We start from the raw sequence: 21,983 nt of genomic DNA on the forward strand, positions 1-21,983 counted from the left end.
GCCTCATGCAGGCACCGCAACCACGCAGACTACACTGCCGGGTCCGCAAAGGTGGCTCCGAGCAGCCCAGCCCCTACCCTAACGCTGGCTGAGTGACCTGCGCCAAACCAGCAGCTATTATTGTTGTCATGCCGTTTTCAATGATGTGCTCTCAAAAATGTTTGGCTGATTTATGCCTTCTTTTTTTGTGTAAGACAAAACAAACGTGCAAGTCTCAGCATAAACCTGATATAGCCAATTTACGCATTGTTAGGACTGCTGTTAAAGCAGAGCAGGACACGTTTTGCACCCTTGCACATGAGTGATCTGGTCAGGAGCAAATGTGCCACCGGACACATTTGAAAAGTGGAGCTAAATGAAATGTTTTCCATTGATTATTACCTAACCAGCAAACGTTGAGAGAATGCATTGAGTTTGTTCAGTTTGCCCATGTGCTGCTAACATATGCATATTGTATATAGCCAGTGGCATGGCAAAGGCAGCAGGAGCCTATTACCCTTGACGCCTTATTATCGCTTCTAAAAATTCTAGTGCATCTTTAATCCATGTTGCATGTGTTTTAACATGTACCAACGTGCGTGTGTAGCAGCATGTAGACCATTGCATGTGGGGGCAAGGCAAGGGTCACCCTTTTTAGGAATGCTTGTTTTGATGGTTCAGATCCTCTTCCTCTGACACCTGTTAACGCTTTCATTTTAAAAAGAAACTGTTCCAGAATGGTTTCGGTTTAAAATAAAAGTGTATGAAGAAGTAAAAGTGTATGAAGAAGTCAAAGTGTAGGAAGAAGTTGAAAGTTGCACTGCACTGAACGTTTCCCTAAACAGCAGTCACATGTGTTTTGGGGTTTGTAATGTGCGTGGAAGGGTGTGGGGGGTGGTGATGGGGTTTGTGGGGAGCGGTGCAGGCCAGTAGGGAACATAGTTCCACTACTTTTTTTTGTACACTTTGACCACTGATTGCTGGGTGTTTTAAGTTCTGCCAATACAAATAATGTTAGCCAAGCAGTCCGACTGGATATAATAAAAGGAGCACTATTGAGTCGTTTGGTTTAAAAAAAATGACTTGATGTCCAGTATTATATAAAATAATAATTTAAAAGCTCATTGAGTTTTGTGGTGAGCAGCACTTGCCTAAAGACTATTTCTTTGGAGAGTCAAAATAATCCTTATCTGTGCCTTCCATTCCTCTCTGTGGCACTCAACAGTGGTGTAACACCATTGAGCGTATTGTTCTCTAGGTTCCCCCAAAATTTTGGAATATGTTGGCTCGCCTGGCTGTCCCACAGAGTCATGGTAGGACAGACATTAAATGGTGCCGGGGCTTCACTGTTGATAAGCATACAATGGGGGGGGCAATTGAAATTGTGATGTGGGGTGTGTACTTGCATGCCCTCTCCTGTCCTCTACCAGTAAAACATGCAATACTGTAGTACATGTAGTCAAATATTTCTATACTTTGTCCCGTTCATTAGGTTCTAAACAGTGCAGTCAGGTGGCCTGAAGCGTACAGTTGGGTGGAGCAGCTTTAGAGCCTGGAAAGCCATACTAAGTACCCCGGAGGGATGCAAAAGCAACAATCTCTCTTTGCATTTTTCCCTAAAAGGAAACGTGAAGAGTCAAATTGTGCATCAGAAAATGCAGCTTCAGAATTAGCGTCCAACAAGAAATTCTGTCTTGGCCTAGCTGCTGCCCGTCAAGCTCCAAAGGTATTTGCAGATAGTTAAGAAAACATTGTCACTGTCCTCACCTATGGTGGGGAGGATGATTCCTGCAGAGGCAGTGATGGTAGCATTTCCATCTGTAACTTTGAACTTGAATCCGAGCTACCAATTGGCTGGACAGAAGAGCAAGTTGCATATTTTAAGGCACAGCATCAGTGGCTTGTAATTAAGAAGGGGAAGTTGAGATGGAGTGTGTGTGCTAAGGTTAGCCACTATGGTTTATTACACACTGCAGTAATAAGAGTATCCAAGGAATGGATTCAGTCCCTTGTTTGCACGGCCTTCACAACAACAAAAAGGCCAGCAAACTGCCCTTCGAAAGAAGATATACAAGCACAAAGATAGACATAGCCACCATGAAGCAGAAAAGGTTGGTCTGCGAGCAAAAGATGGAGAGTATGAAAAAAACATAGAGAAACAAAATGCTTGCCAAGAGGAGGTAACCAATCGCATTTTCCGGACTGCATATATGGTAAGCAAACAAGACCGGCCATTCACAGATTTGCCCCGTCTTGTGGATTTGCAGATTGCAAATGGGTTATCAATGGGCAGGGTTTTGCAGAGCAGGAAATGTTGTGCAGATATATGTGACTTCATTGGCAATGAAATGAAAATGAAACTTACCAAGTACATTGTATTTTTTTATTACTCTGTTTATTTGAGTTTAAACAACAAAACATCATAAACATAGGCATTCATCAGAAAAGAAAATAATGGGAGTGTTGACAATGGCGGTAAACAAAGTCATAGGTGTGTCTTGAGTACATGAGAGTCAGGAAAAGGGTGGTAGTTCTGGCAATGTGATATGTCCCTGGAAGAGGAGAGGGGAGAAGGGGGGGAGAGGAGTGGGGTGGGGAAGGGAGGGTAGGAAGGGGGTTGGGGGTATATCTCAGTACACGTCTAGCCATTTCCCTCATATCTTTTCAAATTTTCGGGGGCAGCCCCGTGTGTTGTAGATGCAGCGTTCCATAGATGCGCACCTGCTTAGTTCATTGATCCAGCGGTCCAAGCATATAGAGTCTGCCGAGCCCCAGGTTGCAGCGGTCAGCCTTTTCCCTGCTCCCAGTGTCACCGCTAGGAACGACTTTTTGTGTTTGGTGAGGTCGACCTCCCCCCAGATTCCCAAGAGTATCATTTTGGGGTCCTTCGGATTGGTGCTCCTAGTACGTTGGACACTATATTGATGCATTCCTCCCAGACGGTTTGTAGCACCTCGCAGTCCCATATCATGTGAAAAAGGTACCCGTCTCCCGTTTGCATCGGAGACATGTCACATCTCCGGTCCCTTACCATATGGCGAGGGCTGTGCGAGGGTAGTAGGAGAGGTGGAGTATTCTGAGTTGTATCAGTCTAAGTTTGGTTTCGATACCTATCTCTTGAGGGCACATCAGTGCGTCCACCCAATCTTCCGGTTCTAGGTCGCCTAGATCCCTTTCCCATCTCTCTTTCAGCTTAGTGAGTTCTTTAGTTCCGAAAGAGTTGAGGGCTTGGTAAAGCATAGAGGTGACTTTGGATGGGATACGTTGCGGAAGAGTGTTGGTCTCTAGGGGGGAGCATGAGGGTATGGTGGATATGTCTGGGAATTGGGTGTGTATGGTGTGAGCCAGCTGTGCATTTCGGAACCGGTCCATTGGTGTCAGACCAAACCTGTCGTGGAGAGTATCGAATTCTAGTATGCGTCCCTCTTGGATCACGTGTGCCAGTGTGGTTATCCCTCGATTCTCACAGTTTTCGAAACATTCTCTGTATTTGTGGGAGGTGTGTGTTGTACCATATGGGTTGAGCTAGTGTTGGTTTTGCTCCCCAGCCAATATGTTTATGTGCTTCCCTCCTGGCATGGTGGATATGGAGGGACATTCTTGGTATTTTCGAGGTTCGGTTACTGGTGGCGTATAGTGCTTGAAGGGGTGATACCGGGTGCATAGCTTCGGTTTCAATGCGGATATGTGGTAATGTGGGGTCGGCATGTACCCATTCATTTACCACCCCTGTCTGTGTTGCTAAATAGTACGTGCGTATACATGCTAATCCAATGCCTCCCTCCCATAGAGAGCGTTGGAGGATAGCAATAGCGATTCTGGGTTGTTTCCCGCCCCAAAGCAATGTATGTAGGTTTCTGTCTATGCATGCAAAGGTTTTGTGGGGGATGGGGAGTGGAGCATTTTGTAGAACATATAGGAGTCTGGGGAGTGTCATCATTTTATACAGAGCTGCCCTGCCCATTAATGATAGGGGGAGCGATAGCCAGTCGGAGACATCATTGGTAAATCTGTCTAGTACAGGCTGCAGTATAAGTTGGAGGTATCTGTCTAGGGTCGGGCCGATGCATATGCCTAGGTATGTGAATTCTCGAATGCAGACACGGTAAGGGCAAGTCTCGGGGATCGCAGTGTCACCACCCTGGATCGGGAAGTAGATGGTTTTTTGCTCGTTCACCTTCAGGCCGGAAAAATGTTGGTATTCCTTGAGGGTGTGGGACTCAGTCGGGCATGAGGTGAGAGGGTTGCTAAGGTAATGAGGAGATTGTCTGCGTAGAGCGAGAGCCGATCTTCTCCTCCTCCTGGCCAGGTGAATCCGGACCAGTTTTTATCCGATCTGAGTTTAATTGCTAGTGGCTCAATAGCTAGCAAGAATAGGAGGGGAGAGAAGGGGCAGCCCTGTCTGGTCCCGCGGCCCAGTGGAAAAAGACTAGAAGTCTTGCCATTTACCCTTCCGGTGTCTTCTGGGGATGCATATAGGAGTCTAACCCAGGAGATGAAGTCTTGCCCAAAATCCATCCCGGCCATGATGTCCGACAAGGCCTCCCTATGTTGGAGTCTGCGGTTAGTAGTTCCCCTTCAGGCGATCGGATAGTCTGCACGTGCCCTTTTGTTTGTTTGTGTCTTTCCAGCCAGGCTAGGGTTTTATTTGCTTTGTCCCCTTTCTCGTAGATTTGGCTTCGAACAAGTCAATGAGCTGTCCGTGCATTATCCAGGGCTATGTTGGTAAGGGCTTCTTGAGCCGTTATCAAGGCCTCCTTTCTGGTTTGGGTTCCTTGTCTGAGGAATTGTTCCTCATATTCAGATACTCGTTTTTCGGCGTCCACAATCTTTTGGGTGTGTCGTTTGCGGTGGGCTGACACTGCAGAGATGGCTTCTCAACGGAGGACTGTTTTATACGCTTCCCATATCGAGATTGGGCATTCAACTGAGCCTTCATTTATTTCGAAGTATTCCACTGTCTTTTTCTCTAGTTCTTTGTCAATTTTGGGAAGCATCAGGTGGTAAGTGTTCCGGCGCCGGGTGGTGTCTGGGCGGTGGCGAGCATTCTACATGGTTATAAGGAGTGGGGAGTGGTCCGAGATTCCTCTTGCCAGAAACTCATCAGATACGATCCTGTGGGACATGTTGCGGGGGATGAAGGTATAGTCAATTCTCAAGAATGTTTTGTGTGCACTGGAGTAGAAGGAGTATCCGGCATCAGTGTCATGCAGTGATCGCCAAGTATCAGACATTCCCAGTGTCTCGGCAAAAGTGTATAGAGCGGTCGGGGCGTGTCGGGTTCCGTCTCTTCTGTGAGATCTATCGGCTATGACCTCCATCACTTTGTTGAAGTCCCCCCGAGGGCCCACAGGTCCGCCTCTTCTTCTAACAGTATGTTCTGCAGTTCGCCAAGGAGTTCCTTCGTGAGTGTGGGGGGAGCGTATGCCGCAATTAGGCCCCATCGTTCTCCCCAGATGTCGGCGAGTGGCACTACAAATCGGCCACGCGGGTCCATCCGCACTTTCTTGTCCTGCAGGGGCACCCGTTTGTGGATGAGTATCATCATGCCCCTGGCACCTTTCGTGAACCCCTCTTGGTATGTATGCAGGTAATTGGACCTTTTGAAGAAGCCATTGCCGGTTCCAATCGAGTGGGTTTCCGTGAGGAGGGCTATATCTGGTGAATATTGATTGAAGTATTGGAGCACCAGCCGACGTTTCACGTAGGAGCCAAGGCCGTTGACGTTCCAGGTCAATAGAGACAGTTTATCCGTGCTTGTCCTGGATGCGTGGGTCTCAATTTGAGGCATCTAATAGGATCTCTTGTCTTGGTAGTCTCTTGGTCCGAGTATTGTGATTTCTCTGTCTTTGTTTGGTGTCTCCCATACCTGGGTCTATTGTTGTCATTGGGTACGCGGTATTGGAGTAGCTGATTGTATCTCTTGCAGGGGGATGTCTGAAGGTTGCCCTGTTGCTGTATGACTAAAGATTGGATGTTGTGGGCGTCTCGGACCCAACAGGTGGAATGCTTGTGTTTCCTTTGTCGGAAGGGCTGCATGTCCTACCATCTTGTTCTGAGGTTTCATTTGCCAACACCCATAGAACTCCCCCCTCCCTGTACTTCCGCCCCAACTGGAAGCACCTGTCGCCCAAACATTGAACTTAAACTATAAAACTTTAGGAATCGCTGGTGTTATGAAGGGTTCGCTTCGTCTGTTCGTAAGGCTTACTGTCTTTCCTCGGTAGCCACAGGGTCCTTGTCCTCCGGAGTCTTAGGCCGTGTTTCACTGTCCGTATCTCTGCCGTACACCCTCATCCTTTCTCTGTGCCTTTCTCGCCTTCTCGTCGAGGCCTAGGCAAGTTTTGATCTGGCGTGTCAGGTTGCAGTGGTGAGTGATCGGCCCTGTTTTTTTGGGACAGGGTTGCCCTTGGGGAGCGTTGCTGTACCAGTTCTTTCAGGATTTGGGTCTCCAGCCAATCCCAGGTTTCTTTTGGTGAGTAGACGAGATGGGTGATGCCATTATGGTGTACCTTCAGGAGTGCTGGGAAGAAGAGTGCGCATTTTATAGATAGTGAGTGTAGCTTTTTTTTGACCGAGTCGAAAGACTGTCTGGCCTTTTGGACTTCCCTAGTGTAATCGGGGAAAAGGCCAACTCAGTGGTCATTGTAGGTGATTGGTCCGGTTACTCGAGCCATCTGGAGGATGGCATCACTGTCGCGAAAGTTCATCAGTTTTGCAATAATTGTTTGCGGCGGTGCTCCCGGTATTGGGCGTCCCGACGGGATTCTGTGGGCGCGCTCGATGGAGAAGAATTTGGAGAATGTCTTCAGGGTGAACACATCGGCCAGCCAGTCTTCCAGGAAGAGTTCGGCACTGGGCCCTTCCACCTTTTCCGGGATCCCGAGGATCCGGATGTTGTTGAGTCTGGCTCGTCCCTCGCTGTCCTCGGCCCTGTTTTCCAGTTGGGACACCTTTTGGGTGATGGTGGCCAGGTGCTTTTCCATCTGTTTCACTGTGTCCTCCGTGTTGGAGATCCTCTCCTCTGTCTCTCCCACTCTCGCAGATACTTTATGGAGGTCTTGGGGTAGGAACGAGAGCTCAGTGGACAGGCCACCTATTTTCCCCTCTAGCGATGATCTCGACTCTCTAATGGCCTTCATGACATCCGTCAGGGAGATGGTAGGGTCTTCCGTCATCATTTCGTCACTCTCTGGGGCCTGGGCGGGGGGCCCCTGCATGGTGCCCACTGTGTATAGGTCCATTTTGCTTTGGAGGGTTTGCCTCTTGATCTTGTCCTTGCCCATATTTTAGGGTTTTGGATCAATGGAGAGGGTGCCCCGTTCCTTTGTCCTGTGGGCCTTTTTATGCAGGGTTTGTAATTGGGGCCTTGAGGGTCTTGTATTAGGTGTAGGCCTGCACCGGTGAGATTGTGAGGGCTGTTTGAGTTAATGCCTCTCTGGGCCAGGTGTCCGTGCAGCCCGTTCACCGTGTGTTTGGTCGCTGCTGCTGGTGGTAGTCCAGTGTGGTTAAGGCCTCTGGGAGGGGGGGCCCTTTGGGATGTTGCTGGTATCTGCACAGTGTCATCTGCAGGATATTGAGCTGTCAGTCCTTTCTGCCCTTTCCCAGGGTCTGGGTCGAGGGGCAGTGGGATGGTGGGCTCCCAAAGTTCGTTTGCATTAGAGGGAGTAGGGTTCTTATTGGGGGTTCCTTTCCTCTTCTCTGGCCTGGTGGAGATGTGCCCAGGTCTCTTCCAGTGCTGCAGGGCCTTGAGGTGCTGTCTATTCTGAGGCTCACTGTCTGCCGTTCTGTGATTGCCTTTGAGGCGGGGGTCGGCACGTGTCCGGTGGTGCTTGGGATATGTGGGTCCTTACCAGCGCGTTTCCAGGTACTGCCGGTTGCTCCCCTCTGCATGCACTCTGGGGTCCTGCCTTGGCACTGCTTTGGTGCTGGAGCCAATGAGTGGTGGGTGGGCTGAGTGCGCTCACTTGGTCGCGGTGTATCTGGGTAGGCCTGTTCAGGTGGCGCAGTCGTGTGGCCCCAGAATCCCAGGGGAGTAGAATCAGAAGAGAGAGGGGGAGGGCATTCTACGGGGAGCGCCTCACCTCCAGAGCAGTGTGGTTGATCCCAGCCTCCGGGTCCCTGGCAAGTGGCGGCCTTGCAGGCGTCTGTTGTTCAGGTGGTATTGGGGGGCAATCCGCTGGCCACCCCCAGTTGCGGCGGGGTCCTCCTGGGGAGAGCCTCCCTCACCCAGGATGCGCCCCACTCTCCGGTCGGCACTCCTGCGGGGGACAGAGGGGAGAGGGAAGCCACTCACCGCATGTACCTGTGGTCTTTTGTGTCGTGGCAGGGCTGGGTCCGCCTCCCCTGTAGTGTGTTCCGGGTGCTGCAGGAGCCCTCACCGGTAGCGCATGGCCTCAGATCGCCTTCAGGGGGCCTGCGGGGCTGGTGCGGCAGGTGTATTGGGCAGCCGCCTGGCTGCAAGATGGCGGCTCTCGGGTAGCGAGGGGCCCACGGCCCGTTTGTTGCAGTAACCGCTCCGATTTTTGACGGATTTGCGGTGGTCAGCTTCCAGGGGTGTTCCGCTGCTTAGTGGTGCCCTTGGTTGGGGGCCTCCAACTCTGGGGGGGGCAGGATTTTGTACGGATATTGGCGGCTGCCGGGAGCTGGTGCGTTTAGCTCCTCATCAGCGGCTCGCGCATCACCAAGTACATTGTTGAGGAAGACCTGAAATTTGCCATTTTGATCGACGAATGCACAATGTGAGTCACCTCGCAGTGCTATCAGTTTGTATTAGAACAGCATTCGGAGGTGAGCCCACATCCATTTTTTGGAAGTTGCTGGAATTGGAAAAAAACAAATGCTGAAGCTATCACAAGAGAACTACAGTCTTGCCTCCTAAAGTATTTCCAACAGGAGTTCATTAAAAAAAAAAAAAATAGACTCATTCACCGCCGATGGTACTTCTGCAATGATGGGACGTGTGTCAGGGGTTGCAGCACAACTGAGGAAACCAGATAATTATCTAGGTCTACTTGTCTGGCATTGCTGCAACCATCGGCTAGAGCTGGCTGTGGGGCATTCCTTAAAAGAAGTATGTGGTACAAACAACTTTAAGTCTTTTATGGATGGTCTTTATGCCCTTTACCACTGTTCACCCAAAATTCTAAGGGAATTGTGCACGTGTGGTGATCAATTGGCACTGATTTTCCATGCAATATGTAGGGTTCTTGATACTATCTAGTTGCTGCACTGTAAAAACAGTTTGGGACCTATATCCAGCTCTTACAGTTCATTTCCAGTCAGCAGCTGTAGACCCAAACCGTGGAGGTGCTGAAAGGGCAAAATACAGAGGAAAGGCTGACTGCTGTGGAGTTTGTTAAGAACCTGGGCCTGATGAGGGATGCTTTATGTGAACTTTATGTGAAATGTCTGAGCGGTCTATAAAATTGCAAGTGAACTCTGTCACTCTCCCAGGGGCCCATATTTTAATTTGCCGCCAAATTAAAGTTTTTGAGGTACTGGCAGGAGGCAGGCAAGCAGAATTCTCCAAACTTGCCACAGAATCTGCCAATACTCTAACTTGTCAAGGGGTTGCTTTGCATGGAGGGAGAAAAGTTGATGTTGAAATCAATAGACTGCAATTTTTCCGAAGTCTGGCAAATGCTATACAAAATAGACTCTTTACTACAGCCTCCTTGCATGTTCCAGGCACTTCAGGGGAAGCAATGGCTTCAGAGTTTCAGAAATTGATATTGGCGTGCCAAGTGGTTTACCCTAGGTACTAGCCAAATGATTATGACATATTGTATGGGGAAGATGAAGTGCAGGCACTTTGCTAAAGGTTTCAGCTACCAGCTAGAGAAATAGTGAGTGGCTTCCGGGAATTTAAGGACAATGGTGGAAAGCGTGTGCCAGAGGAAATGCTTCCAAACACTGGACACCATAGCCATATCCACTGCAGAATGTGAACGTGTGTTCAGTCACATGAACAATACACACCCCTTAGAAACTCACTAGGCATTGTGAGAGTGAGCAATTTCTTGTTTGTGGACTGTAATGGCCTGCCCCTGGCTGACTTCAGTGCAGAAAAGTATGTTAAAAAATGGCTACTTCAGGGTCGCCGTGGAGCAGACCGCACAGCTTTCCGGGCACGGGAGAACAAACCGGATGACAATGACAAAAAAAGAGTTTGGTCTCTACTGTAAACTATTGCTGCAATTTGGTCAGAGGTAACCACATAATCTTCATACTGGCTGGTGCAATATTTGTGTGGTTGCCCCACAAGACAATATACAGTTTGGACACAGAGTATTAAAAATGTAGTCTATTTTGACCAATAAATTACATCTGAGCATCTGATCTGCAAGGTTTTTGGGTTTGAAGACGGAAGTATACTATGTAAAGAATGTAAATGAAAGTACACATTAATGCTGTGCAAACACTAAAAAAGAAATTGTGCTGTTTTAAACTATTATTTTGGGCATTTCCTTTGATCAGAGGTCACCTGCCAGCTCCGCCCCCTCTAAACCCTGCCAGCTCGGACACTGTCCACTCCCAAAACTCTGCCCCCACCCCGCACCTTGTGGGATCCCCCACCAGGTTTTTTTCCATTTCCAGCACTGGTTACATGTATATATTTGTGTGGCTCTCTTTGAAGCTCTGGGACAACTAGCATAGCAGTGGGGAAGGGCGTTTAATGGAATCCACTAATAAATAAAGGTGGAGAAAAGTTACTGTGCCTCACCTATTTCTTCCTTACCTCACAGATATTTTAAGGTTCAATATACCACACATTCCATGTTTATAAGCATTATTGACCCTGCGTAATGGTTGGGTTGAAGCAGGTGTAGTATAAACAGGTTTGTCCTGACACTTGTGCTTGCACTTAGGGGACAGACATGGGTCAACCTTTTAGCAATCAAGTGGATTACTCTTGCTCCCATTGGCCCGGTCTAATGTTTTGATAAAATAGAGAAAAAAACATGAGGCCTCCTCGTGAGAGTGACATAAACTGTAAAACAAGCACTATGTTCGAATATGACATGTTTTACTGCTTGACTTGATTATCGGCCTCATTAGGAGTTTGGCAGTGAGGTAAAAAAAGTGGCGGTAAAGAAATTAACACTACTTTTACCACACTGGCGAATTCCGACTTTGGAAGTAAAGTAGAGCAAACGCCTCCAAGTATTTTTACCAAATTACCTCCCCCAAAAAATGAAAGAATTAGCGCTCGCGGAATTACCAACCCCAAAGGAGTCCTCTGGGACTCTAAAATGGGGAATAATGCCACTTGGTATTCTGTGGTGGTAATGTGCAAGTAACGTAATCATGTTTGGCAGATTTAGCAATGATAAATCCTACAAACTCGGAATAAGGCCATGTGTGTTTTAAAAGCCGCGCGTCCAAAAACCTCCTGTCGTAATTCTGCCAATCCACAATGGAGACCAATGGAACACCATAATGTGCAATGACTGAAACATGCAATGTTATGGAAACACTGCAAGCACTCAGGGTGTTTTTAACAGTAATAATCATCTTTGGCGGTAATAGGACTTCAATTACAGCCAAACTCATAATGGGGGCCTTGGTGACCAATTAAGAGCACAGGCTGGAAAAGCAAGACTTTGTGAAGACCTTCTTTTTGCAAGGCAACGTCACACTGGGAGTGTGCGGGGAGGAGGGAGAGGGGGTAGCTTTGAGGAAGCCATTGCCTTGGAATAGCAAAGAGTATCTGCTATGAATAATGCATGAGCTTGTTGAAGAAGTGCATGAATCCACATTGGCGATCCAGGAACAGAAGAGGATAATAAATTATTTCTCCACTCCTGCCGTCGCTGGCATCTGGGGAGACTGTTTTGAGCAGTGCTTGTGATTTTTGCATACCAGCAAGCAAAAGTTTCTTGGTGTTCCGAATAAAGCAGCACATCTAAAAACAGACAGAAATTAGTCTCGCTTTGCTTCACATTGTGTAGAAAAAAGGTGCATACAGCATGCAGGGGTGGGGGCCGAAGATGGCGGCATTTTATGAGAGCATTGCGTGCCAAAGCATATTGAATATGGAAAACGATTGCTGCGCTCTTCTTTTATGTTTTAGGGTCCTGGGTCACCTGAGATTGCTCGAGCTGTGTTCCTGACCGCATACTTGCCAGAACTACAGATTTGGCAGAAGGCAACTAAGTACTCCTACTGCCTACAGTATTTACTAACTGATCCGACCACTTTGACTGGTTGCATTTGTGATCAAAGCTCAGACTTTGTGGGGAGACACACGAGGTTTAAGAATGTAGGTGTTCATCACGAATTTCATTATACCCCATATATTCTTTACGACCCTTTCTTCGCCCTCTTCATTGCAAACTCTGATAGCAATCTTGTTTTCCAGATTACATTCACTGTTTCCAATACTGAGTTTGGGGTGCAGTTATCTATACTAAAATTCAGTGTGTCTATTTGAATATATATTTCCTGGTTGTCAAGTCATCATGCTTGTACTTTATTTCTGAGCACTGGACGTCATGAAATGCTTCTTGAAAAAACTGGAAGGAACATGCAGTCATACCTGTGGGATGATCAGCGTGTTTTGCCTGGTGAGTGGTTTATTTCTGGTCAGGAATAGTCCTTGCAGTCTGAAGCATCTACTCTGATCAAAATGTCATGTGATGTCAAGTGTTATGCGATGTCACCATTATGCTAATTACTATTTTTCAAAATTGAAAAATTCGACCTCTTTTTAGTTGCAGAACGTTGGCAAATACCTTGTACCAAGTGGTACAAGTGGCTTGGCTGTTCGGCTGTTCGGGTGTGAGGTGCAGCGAGGTGCAGAGTTACTTTAAGCTTTCTTAAACTCATAACGAATTTAGGAGCGCTCCTTTTTGATTTTTGTCATCTTGAAGTAAGCACTTATCTTTAAATTCGATTTTTATTGATTTGTGCTACCTTCTATTCGGTCATCTGCTTTGCTAAGCGTCGATTGGTAAAATACGTTCTTTATCAAGGGCAAAGGCATAAAAATACCAACTGTGAAGAAGGATCCACGTGCTGATTTTTTCCTTTTTTTTTTTAACACCAGTTACCACACGCAGGGTTAGTTTGGCGTGTGCAGTAGCCTTACCTTTACCACCTCCCTGTATTAAGGAGGAAGAGCTTCTACAATGTGCGTGGGGTGCCCGTATACAACTCTTAGAAAGGGTATTTATGCTGTTTGTTTAAGCTGTTAATTTACTACAATCAAGGTTAAATTTGTGTCTGTACACCTGATAATTCAACAAAGGTACCCTCGTTAGTTTGATAATTTGCTGTAGCGAGTGTGTGCTTATATTGGGATTAACTCCATATACATGGTATAGAGCACTATCCATCTTTTCACATCTTTCATTTAATGGTAATAAACAGTTGAAATTAGATTCACCTCCACCATGGCAACTGGTCTGAGGAGCCTGAAGAAACTACTTGACCCACAATGCCTTACGGGGTCTACCCATAATAACATGGCGATAATGTCCTCTTCTATGGACGATGATATGTTGCCACTACGTCCACATAATGATGTGATGGGTGAGGTCGGTAGAAAAGTGACAGGTTTGCCAGCAGATTGTAAAGAGAAGATTCTAAATGAAATGTGAATAATCCCAAAAAATCTGGTAACTGAACTGGTTCATACTTCTACTACTAGCCAAGCCATGTATGACTCTGTACCTAAATACGCCGTAAAAGATCTTAATGATATTTTACATTCTGATGAATCGTATGATGAGCCTGATGTGGAACCTGTGAGGCAGATTAATAATGACAGGTCTGATGTCTCAATCAAATTGTTGAAGGACAATGCAATAGATTGTTCCATGATGGGTCCCGCCATTGAAGCCGAACTGGGGAAAAGGGTGCGGCTTTCGCTAGGCCCATCGACCCCAGTGAATTACAGAACCATGGGTCGCGAAGATGCATTTATGCTTAGCAATCCGCCTTTAAAAAAATCTAAGGTAACACTAACCTATCTGAAACCACAGGAAGATGCTAAAATAGTGGCACAATGGGAACCGGATTTCTCTTCAGATTATCTTGTAGAAAAACCTAAAATGAGCTCTCCTAAAAAGACCAGCCCTCAAACGGTCATTGATGCTCGAATGAACCTCGATATACAAGAGTTTCAGTCGACTCTAAATGACAAAGACAAGGAGTTCTCTTCTCCAGTGGTGGAATCAGATATACTAGAAGGGCCATCGCTAAACACTGACTTTCCTGTGATAGCAAGAATTCTGGACCTACTTGATAAAGGACATGAACGCTCACACTGTGAGATAGGTCTTTTGAGAACAACAATTGAAGAGCTTCTGAATAAAACAAATCGGATTAAGGGACTATTATTTTCGCGTGAAGCAATAGCCACCCTATCAGGGAAGTCCAGCACAGGGAAAGCTAGGGTGGACAAAGCAACCCAATCCCACAGTGAGCCTGATCCATCGGGTAGGGATAAGAGAACCTTCACTGAGGTCACTACATCGAGAGTGATGCAAACTACATACTGCCAGACAGATCCTTTACCTCATAATGAAGTGGAGTTTATAAATACGGCCACATCAATTCAAAAAATCTAACATGATCTCGACAAACTAAAGGATCTTCTTGGGTCCTTGAGACATATGGGCTCTGAAGTTCCCCTTGTACAGGTTCCGTTTAATAACGTGGGACCTGATAGTCCCACTCCCTTGACTGACCTAATTGATCTTACTGATGACTGTGCTGTGGGAGAGGGTTTACAAGCACAGGAGGTAAGGGAAGTCGAATCTCAAGGGAAACCCATAGTCGTACTCACAAGAAGGGAAAAAGATTAGCAGGGAGAGCTCAGCAAAGAAGGGCCAAAGCCAACTGTATAAAGAAAAAAATAGCGAAGGATATTGCTAAACTTAATCATGATCGCCCCTCTCAGGAAATATCTGGAACAAATAGCGACAAGGTGGTCATTGATTTATCCCAATTAAATGAAGAATCGAGGGTTCTTCTTGATCACAAACCTAAAGTTATGGCAGGAGCCCCAACAGGCCGAAACAGCACCAGCCTATCACTCAGAAAGGTTAGGGATATAAATCCAAGCAACACCAATAAAAATGCCAGAAAAAAATTACAGTTGCCCTCTGATGTGGTGATTGCTACTGCTCAATCTTCACTAGCCCAATTCTATCCTATGGTTTACAAAACTACATCTATGAATAAACAAAAAAAGATTTCTAATGAGCATTTACCAAATAATCAGGTTCCGATTTCACAAAATGAGTTGGGTGAACCATGGATGATGGGGTTTTGGGGCAAAGATGAACATCTTGTTGTATCCAGTTCCCATACAAATTCTCCCAGTAGTACTAACAAAGTTGCCTCAAATAACGTAGTGTCTAAAAATAATGCAACCCCACCTCCAGCTGCTAGGGAAATGTTGTCTCAAGCATCTCCCGACTTAGCGCCTGAAGAAGTGGTGACACATGTTAATCACAGTGCCGATGTGAAACAATTGGAAAACAAAGCAATCTTAATCACTCCTGAGATCCCACTTATCCCATCGCTAAGAACGCTCTGTTCAGATGATATTGATTGGGTTAGATTATCCACGTTTCGTAACAATAGGATGATTTGTGGATTCCATTCACTGCTGATTATGAAACTGTTTTGGGAGCAGAGGAAGAACTTTGTCTATGTTGGCTTAAAACCTTGCTTGTTTCAAACTGATATTGAGGCCAAAACGTTTCTTGAAATGCCAGTCATGAATATTAATAATGACCAACCAAATGTCGTAACGGGTGCATCAGTACTTGCTAATGATGACATGATCAAACATCTAATAGCATTGACAGCTGCTTTGAATGGCTTGAATGGTTTGAATAGTACTCTCTCTAATGCTGTTACTAAAATAACGTTGCCACCCCCCTAACCGACTCAATAATGAGTCTAATATTCTCTGCCGCTCTTGCAACAGCTGTGGTTTGGCAAATTTTTTCAGATGGTGGGACACAGCCAAAGATATATGTCATTTTGATGTCATTTTATTGCAGGAGACAATGCATATGTCGCACTTTAATGTTGAAGGTTTTATATGCCACTCTCAATCTGCCAAAAGGGGGGAATTGGGGAGGCCATCAGGAGGTTTAGGCATCCTTATTAATAACTCCTGTAAGCTAACTTCTAAATTGGTGTTCAATGATGATGCTGTGATTGCTGTTGAGATATCGTCCTGCTTGGCTCATGTGAGTCCAATTCTTATTCTATGTGTTTATTGGAATAGGGTTACTATTACTTACAAGGAGTTGGAAGGTATATTTGACTCAATTTTGGAGGTTGCTTTAGTTTTGGAGGATGCTTTAGGCCGACATGCTAATATAAGTGTCTTGGTTGGAGGAGACTTTAACTCATCTTGCTTATATAAAGCACAGAAAGTTGGACAAAAATTATCTTCATCCGCTCTAACGGTCAGGAATGGTAACAAATGGGTAGAATTCCTTCTAAATTGGGACATTCAGATTGTCGATGTGGGCGATCAAACATCCCCGTATACATGGTCACGAGGGGGGTCTTTCTCTCACATCGATCATTTTTTTCTGTCTACTTCACTATATAAATTTGGTTACAATAAAAGATTTGGGTTTTGGGGATCATTGTGCTATTTCCCTTAAACTTGATATTGGAGAATGGGGGTACAATTCTTGTCCTGTTCTCACATTTGTGGATACGGACAGACCTGGACTGTCAGTTAGATGGTCTGCATCCCTCTGTCATCAGCTTATTTGACAGATGAAACATTACCCGATAATTATGAATAAACTGACCCTGGAAAATACGGATCCAGCCTGTATGGATGCACTTCTAACAAACCAATCTAACTTCCACTTAATTGCCTTGGTTAGGAAGAAGGCTTCTGCCAGTACCTATAAAATATATAAGCATAGCTTTAATATTGAGATATTCAATTTAAAGGAAGTAAAAAATGCTAATCTTAGACACCATGCAAGGACGGTTACTGACAGGGTCTCACATCAAGACTCTAAATCTAGAATTTTGCAGATGTATACAAATTCACAGTCTCAAAGTAACACAATGCCTAAAAGACAACCAAAACATGATGTACCATCTGTTGAAAAGTGACACATGTAACATTTGGGCTGTACTAAGTTCTATAAATCACGAAAATCCAGCCTTAAAGGAAAATGCAATTGCGAGTTTCGAATGGGTGGATCACTTTAAGTCAAAGCTTACAATGCCTAGTGATTTCATGAAAAGAAAAATACTTCCTCCTATAAATGCCTGGTTGGCTAGTACTCCGTGGTCCCTCAATGATGTTGAAAGGGCAATCAAGAAATTAAATGCATCTTGAGCTGTTGGCCCGGAAGGAATTACAGCATGCCTCCTAAAATCAGATACACATTTCTGGGCAAAAATTGTAAAATATAAAATCGATACAGTATTTGCCACACAAACACTACCTCGATCATGGTGTGCTGCTACGATCATTCCAATCTATAAAAAGGGCCCAATAAATGATCCTAATAATTTTAGACCGATAGCCCTCACTGATGCATCATCGAAAGTATTTTGTCACCTTATTTTGGAGGAGTTTTTGGAACACATGAATGTCAATGCTACTTTATCAAAATACCAAATGGGTTTTCGTCGCTTAATGGGATGCCCCCCAAATGCTACAATAATATCTCACATTCAATGGAACACAAAACACAACCATACGGGTGCAGTCTATATGGCTTCCCTCGATTTGAGTGCAGCCTTTGATTCAGTTGTGAGAGAACTATTGTGGGAAAAAATGTTACACATGGGTTTCCCCTCATACCTGGTGTCGCTTCTTGCCCTTTTGCATACCTTGACTTATTACAAGGTTAGACTAAATCGAGCAGGAGTGACTACAGATGCTATACCAACTGATATCGGACTTAAACAAGGCTGCACTCTTGCAGCGGTATTCTTAAATTTATATATATGCGACATCGAGGATTGTTGGGCAGATGTCATCACTTTCCCGGTGAACTTGGGGATGCCTAAGCTCAATTACATGGGTTTTGCTGATGATTTGTTATTATTTGACAAGACACCTTTTGGTCTCCAAAATAAGATGAATTCATTTTCCTTATATGCATCAGAACATAACTTAAAAGTGAATCAGTCTAAATCTAACATACTTGTTTTTGCAGATGGGGAAAAAAAGGCATATCGATTCAATTGGTCTATTACTGGCATTTTTATCGAGATAGTAAAATCAGTTAAATATCTTGGCTACACTTTGTCTGATGTATACTCTCTACAATGGTGGAAAACTAAATTGTATGAAAAAGCTAGGCCCTTAATCTCTCAGATGAAAATTATTATGAGGAAATACTGTTGCTTTTCCATATTACCAGCCTACAATTTTTTTTACTAAAAGTGGAACCGTGCATATTATATTTTCTTGATATTTGTCTCTATGAAATTGAAGAGGTTCTTGACTCTTTACAAGGAGGTATATGGAAGCAAGTATTGGGTTTGGCCACCTCGATTCCAAATAATATTATCCGACATGAAATAGGACTCCTTCCTTTATCTGTAAAATGGCATTGGCGCAAGCTTAATAATTACGTTAAGTTTTTAAAACCACCTGCTAATAGTCTCTATGAAGACCTTAGTAATCAGGTGTTGCTTAAATACCCGCCTTCCATATCAGCATTTGTGGAAAAAATGAAGGAGATCATGTCTTTTACGCTTATTCCTGAAGAAGATCTAATCTTGGGTTTATCAAGCTGTAAAAGGAAAACGCACCTATACTACTGGTGCTGTCAATCTGACAGAATAGGCTTGTATATCAGGAATATGCAAAGATCCGAAGGAAATGGGGTACTTGTCCCAGATATCTTATAAAGTTTCCATCTGTTTCTGGACGAAATCTATATATCTGATTCAGATTGGACCAATTCCACACAAATGAAAGCCTAGCCCAATGGGGTAAATGCCATGAATCACCAAAACCTGGTGCTTGTAGATTTTGCCAGAAGGATACTATTATTGAATCCTTACAACATCTAGTTGTCTTTTGTGATAACTTTGAGACCCTGAGACTTAGCATTCTTGGAGCCTACTTTGATCCCTCCTCTTTGCTGGCAAGAAAGACTCTTTGTTCAAGGTGTATGTTAGGCAATAGTACCAAATAGTACCAATAGTACCAAAATGACTATACAACTTACTATGCTACTGTATGAAATTGATAAGAAACTGAAAGAAATCAATCTCTTATGTTTATAAGTTTAAAACCAGTAACAATTAAGGTTCAAAAAGGATGTTATGATTTGGCTATGAGTATTTTAGTTTTGTAATGTTTTTGATTTATATTACATATGAAGGAAATTTGCTTTCATTACACATGAATTGTAGTAAAGGAATCGTGTTTAATCGCAAGGAAAAAATTGAAAATGTGTTTTAAAAAAATGTCTATAACCTTTTTTTATGAATTTTGTTTTGCTAATTGTAAAGGCTTGTAATTTTACCAAATACAATAAAAAAAACAAATTTGGCAAATATGAGACTGCCACACAGGCTGGTCTGCATTTGCCCTGTGCTTGATCTTTTTTCAAGGAAATGAAGGTTAATACCTCATTTAAACTAGCAGGCGTGGCATATATAGAAAGAGTGGGGAAATTGCCAACTCAGGTCTCATCTGCCCTTCGATGCTGTTTGGGGACGATGTTTAGGATGGCATTAATCGGCAAACGAAGTTAGGTATTGTACATTTTCCCTATAGTATCTTGCTCTGTACGCATGTCATGGTGCACTAGGCTTGTACTTACTAGTCACAACCCAATACCATAGTGGTTTCTAAATAATGTGTGCTTTATTTACTATGTAAGCCAGGACTAATCTCTTTGAATAGGCACGTATTTGAAAGTCTGGCATTCTGTAATGCAGCTGGCAGGGCAAGCAAGACCAAAGGCTGCTTAAAATCATGATAAGTCTGATGGTGTCTCAGGACCATTTTCTACCCCTTAACATTTATCAGGGAAGGAGGGAATTCATAACTCATTGGGGCATAACCCACACACTTTCCCTTTCTCCGCTCATCTTAAGGTTTGCAGTAATGCCATTTTGGGGCTTTGTAGTAGCTGCATTTTTACTTCACTCTCATAATTTGAGGTCAAATCCACCTCAGAGTGTGCAGAGTCTGAGGTGTGGGATGAACAGCAGTTTACAGAAGAAAAGGTGGTATGAAACAGGTTTATTTGCCTTATTATGAGGTTGGTGGTACCCCGCCGGTGCTACCCACGTGTTGCCGCCAACCCTGTAACACCATTACTGCTGCCTCATATCCCGGTTCCACCTGGATATCACAAGTGGCAGCGGTAACGGTTACTCCCCATTTCCATAGAGTCAAACAGGACTCTATGGAAATGGGAACACAGAAGCACTGCCACTGTTGCTAACGGTGCCAGTGCTTCTGTGCAACCATGCTGTATCGTTGTAGTATGGAGGTCTGGAAAAGGTGCCAGTACGGTAATACCGGTACCCTTATTTCCGACCGCCATACTTGTAATGAGGGCCTATGTTTTCCTTGGACTCTTGCATGGGCTTTTTCAGCAGCTTTCTTTTTTTATTTGTATTTTTATTTAAGATTTTCGATTGAAAATTCATATACAATAAAGACATATACAGATGTGGTATTTAACTCTACATACTTAATGTAATTATTACTCTGAAAAGCGAGGAGACATCCAATTAAGGTAAGAATAGCCTAAATAGTTTTGATATAGTTGAAAGGTTAAGTCATAATTAGGAAGATTTTACATAGAGATGGTTTGTCTTTAGGCACAGTAATACAGGTAAATCAATTGACATGAATTAATGACACAAGGGAACCCCCAGAAATTCTAAGGGCCTGATTTACAAAAATAATTTCAATGGGACTTTCCCATGTTAAAACAGTTTTGTAAATCAGGACCTAGGGGTCTTATTATTATTATTATTATAGGATTTGTAGAGCGCAACTAAGGCCCATAGGCATCTAGGCGCTGACGAGAGGGTCAGATTCAGAGGCTCGAGTGGCATAAAGCTCTAGCAAGAAGGAAGAGAAAGATTAAAGAGATGTATCTTCAGGGCTCTCCTGAAGGGAAAATAGTCAGCCAGACTCCTTAAGCCTAAAGGGAGGGCATTCCATAGGCTGGGCACCAAGACAGAAAAGGAGCGACTCCCTAGTTGTTTCCGGCAAAATTTAGGAATCATGAGAAGCTGGTGAGAGTCTGATCTTAAATGTCTCAAAGGACAGTATCTGACCAGCTTGTTTTTCAGAAAGTGAGGGCCCACATTGTGCATGGCTCGATGAACCACACACAAGATCTTAAACTCGATACGAGCCGCCACCGGTAGCCAATGTGGCGTAGCAGAGCTAAAGACGGGGTCAGCCGGGGCATCCTTAGCGCCAAGCGGGCTGCGTAATTCTGCAAGACTTGCATCCTCTGGATCTTGTACTTAGGTTGCCCCATATGAATGCTGTTGCAGTAATCCAGTGAACTGATTATAGTAGAATTTACCCGAATTGTCCGGTTTTCAGGAGTAAGTAAAGGAAGACTTTTCCTAGGAGCCGTCAGTTTGCCGAAACCTGCGCTACAGATGTCAGAGATATGAGCCTCTCGTGATCCATTAGGTAGAAGTTTAACTCCAAGGCTCTTCACCAAGGCAGAAGGGGAGGGACAAGGGCCAAGAGACTCCGGACAGTACTGTGAATTCATCCAGCTTCCGATTTCCTCTAGACAATCTCACAGCTTCTCTGGAGGATCAGCCTGTGAGGAGTCCAGCCGAAATAAAAAAGAATTCCATATTCAGTGATAAGATCCGAGCCACACGTACAAATTAAAAAGAAGGGGGAAAAGAGCTGACCCTTGGGGGACACCACAGAGTAACAAGTCTGAAAGGAGACTGTTTGAGCATGACCTGTCAGGAAGGAACGGAACCATGCCAAAGTAGGTCCGGCTATGCCTGCCTGCTCAAGCCTAGTCTGCAGGATCTTGTGG

The sequence above is a fragment of the Ambystoma mexicanum genome, chromosome 2p (genome assembly GCF_040938575.1).
Source record: "Ambystoma mexicanum isolate Mex_15411 chromosome 2p, UKY_AmexF1_1, whole genome shotgun sequence".
NCBI lineage: Eukaryota > Metazoa > Chordata > Amphibia > Caudata > Ambystomatidae > Ambystoma > Ambystoma mexicanum.